The following is a 4,263-nucleotide window of genomic DNA, read 5'->3' on the forward strand; positions in this document are numbered from 1 at the left end:
GATTGGATTTTTTTTTTATGTACTCAAATCCTCAAATATTCCAGCACCAGTGATCTAAAAGATTACTCTTTTTACATTGAACGGCTTTTGCATCTTTGTTGAAAGCCAGTGGCCCTTATCAATGTGGGTCTATTTCTGTACTCTTTTTCACTATGAACATCTATTTGGCTTTTCTACCTAAATACCACATGTCTTGGTTACTGAAGGTTTAGAATGACACTTAGAACACATACTGTTCATATTGCAAATGTGCTCTTTTTTAAAGTTGTTTGCTGCTTGTGGTCCTTTGTATTTCCTAAAAATTTTAGAATCATTTTGTCAATTTCTACAAAGAAAAAGCTTACTGGAATTTTGAATAGAGTTAAATCTATAATCAATTTGAGGAAGTTGGTATCATACACATATCGAATCTTCTACCACATAAACACAGAATATCTCTCTATTTATTAGAATTTCAATTTCGCACAACAATGTTTGTAGCTTTTATCATAAACGCCATTCACATCGTTGTCATATTTATCCCTAGGCATTTCACATTTAATGCTATAGTTAATGGTATTTTTATTTTTTATTTTGATTTTCAATTGTTCATAGCTAGTATATACAAATATGGTTGATTTTTGTATGTCGATCTTATGTCTTGCAGGCTTGTACACTCTATCGGTTTCTGAAGCACTCTATTTGTTTTTTCTACATAGGAAATCATGCCATTTGCAAAAAAAGATAATTCTACTTCTCCCTTTCTGATATGCATGAATTTTTTTGCCTTACTGCACTAGCTATGACCTATAGTGCCATGTTGAATAAAAGAGGTGAGTGCAGACATCCATGTCTTGCCCATGATTCTAATGGGAAGGCACGCAGTCTTTCACCATGTCAAGTCACTGATATTCGTCTTTATTATTTTTATTCCAAAAGTACACATGAAGTGTTCTGGATCAGAAATAGATATGTTAATTTTCTAGCTCTGCCATAATAAAGGACCATATACTAGGTGGCTTAAAAAAGCAGAACTTAATTTTCTAACAGTTCTGGAAGCTAGAATTTCAAAATTAGGGTATCAGTGGGACTATTTTCTCTCTGAAGACTCTATAGAAGAATCAGTTTCATGATTTTCTCTTAGTTTCTGACGTTGCTAGTAATGCTTTGCGTTCCTTGGCTTACAGACACATCACTGAAAAGCCTTGTTCTTAGTCACACGGTGTCATCAGTACGTGTCTCCATTATTGTCTCTCTCTTCTTTTAAAGACACGAATCATGTTGGATTAGAATCCAAGCCAATAACTTCATTTTAACTTGGTTACATTTGCAAAGATCTTATTTTCAAATAAGGTTATATTTACAGGTATCAGGTGTTATGTTTCAACATATCTTTTTGGATGACGTGGTTCAATCTATAACAACTACCTTTTGCAGATGCTTGATTTAATCCATTTTATATGTACTGCCCTAATATAACTTTGAGGTTAGCACTATTTTCATGTTTGGGTGTCCATCATGTTACTCAACTATTTACTGACAGCATCAGTGGTAGACAACTGACACCTCAAAGGATAAGCTAACAAATACTAACAATTTATTTGTAGCAGATATAAAATATGTTTGTTGTTTTTTTTTTTTTTTGGACTTAATTTATGAATTTTATACATAAAGCTAGAAATCACACTACTGAAATATCAATGAATAAGCAATAGTGGTTCTTCACTATAGGTTTCCCCTGCTAGCTGAAAGTAGAGAGTTCCTATGTAAGCTGGAATGGTATAAAGCAAGAAAAGCAATTGCCATAGGACATGTCTTGCTAACAGGTGCATAAAATAATTTGAGATAAAGTGCTGATGTCACAGACACAGCTCAAAGCTATGATGGATTGAAACTGAGATGCTGAGTTTCATTCCTGGGGAAGCAGCTTGGCCATGCCACTCTCGTTGGCTTGGGTGCATGCTGCCTCTAAAAGACTACTGCAGAACAAACCCCGAATGCTATTTTCTCCTTTCGTCTTTTTTTGCAAAAGTGAAAATCTTCAGATTCTTTTGGTTGGTAAAAACAGATACTACTGTAGGTCTTATGTAAAAGTGAAGTGGCATAAAGTGAAGTTTTGAGAAGTGTGGAATGCCTCTACTTCATTATAAACATCAATTGAGAGTAGTAGTGACTGACACATTTGGTCAGTAATCTGGTCTCTAATTTACTGTATTTTCTATTTATTCATATTGCTTCTTAAACTGAATCTGGTTCATTTCCCCATATTATCAGCCTCAGCCTCATAGGCATATGTGCTCTTTACCCTAGACTATATTAGCCCCCTGAGCTATTTAACATCAAAACAAACTCATAAAACCACTATAATAAACCCACAAGGACACCAGGCTCTGGAATAATGACAGTTGTATTATATTAATCTTTATAAACAACATATTGCTTATCATAGGGTCTGATATTTGCTGATTGGTGATATCTTTATTCATAAATAAAGCATTAAGTTGCAGTGTCTCAGATCTTCATATCTAATAACAAACAGGCCCTACCTAGGTGTATAAAGGACAGTTGCAAATATAACAAAAGACATGCTGATTTCCATATTATTCTAATAGTTGCTTTCCAATTGTACTTTTGCAAAATCCTAAATGGTTTTCAGTGTATAGTAAATTGTTTGAATCAAAATAGTTAAATCTATTTATTGGTTTATTCTTAGTGTTTGTCCAGGTATATTCACTTTATTACACTTTCAGTAGAATTTAGCTATCACATTGAACAGATTTGACATCAGGTACTATGGACAAAAATGTTTATGACAATACAAAATAGCAACCATTCATAATTTCTTGGAAATCCTTGCTGTTTTTGCTGCATCAAAATTATTGTACTTACTTTAATTCTTTTTTATTTTCTATACACAGGTTACTGTTTTACGTAGGGTACAGAATATGCAGAGGGAGAATAATGCAGCAAAACAAAATAAAACAATAAAAAACAAACCAAAAAGAATGGACTTTGGAATAAGACGGACCTACTACTGTTTTCCAAAATGTTACCTTAATAGAATTATTTTACATTTCAGCTTCTTTTATCTTCTCTATAAAGGGAATAGTATTATATGATTTTTATTATTATTGTAATATTCCATTTGACTCTACCCTAACCAATAGGACCCTGCTATCCTAGTGAATTTTTCTTTCTTCCATACTTTCATCTCATTGTTCTACACTGACTATTTCTCTGAAGTATAGAAAATGATTTTCTCTCTCATCCAAGAAAATAAATTTAAAAAGCTTCATCCCCCTTCACATCTACATACTATGTAAAAGCCTTCCCTTTAATCAAAGCCATCCTATTTGAAACAAAGCAAACAAACAAAACATTAGTCATTGTCTTAGATCATTCAGGCTGCTATGACAAAGTACCACAGATTGGTAGCTTATAAACAATAGATATTTGTTTCTCATGCTTCTGGAGGCTGGAAGTCCAAGGTCAGGATGACAGCATGGTCTAGTGAGGGCCCTCTTCCAGGTTGCAGGCTTCTCCTTATCTTCTCATATGGCAGAAGGGGCAAGGGTTGCCTCTGGGGTCCCAGTTGTTTTTTTTTTTTTTAATATGTTGTAAAATTTTATTTAATGCACAAAGGAATACAAAACAATAACAGCAAATAGCAAAAAGGAAGTAAATACTCAAAAGTGTTAAACTGGATGAATCACATGAAACCTAATATATTAAGCATATTTATTAGAAATATTAAAATAACAGATATTTAATAGCCCCTTAGAAACTGATAGGCTAAAAATGAATTCTTGAACTTCCTAGAAATGGGAAAAATATACTTGTAAAAGGATGCCAAATTATTTAGAAAACATTAAATAAACCCAGTGCAATCTGTATCATCTGCATATACAAGAGCATATGCAGTGATTGTTAATCCTGGTTAAACCTAGAGTTTCAGGTACAGTTGTCAGATTTTGCAAATAAAAATATAAGACAGCCAGTTATATTTGAATTTCAGATAAATAGTAAATAAGTTTTTTTAGTATAAATATGGTTCATGCAATATATCCCATGCAATATTTGAGACATAGTTATACTAAAATATTATTATTATTTTTTTAATTGAGCTGATGTGGGTCTTGGACATCAGTATATTTTAAAAGGATCCTAGGTAACGTTTTAAAATTTATTTTTGTTATGGTGACATTGGTTAATAAAATCCAATAAGTTTCAGGTGTACAATTCAGTAGCAAGGCATATATGTATATATGCTGCATTGTGTATTCA

Source organism: Pteropus alecto, unplaced genomic scaffold (genome assembly GCF_000325575.1).
Source record: "Pteropus alecto unplaced genomic scaffold, ASM32557v1 scaffold152, whole genome shotgun sequence".
In the NCBI taxonomy this organism is placed as follows: Eukaryota; Metazoa; Chordata; class Mammalia; order Chiroptera; family Pteropodidae; genus Pteropus; species Pteropus alecto.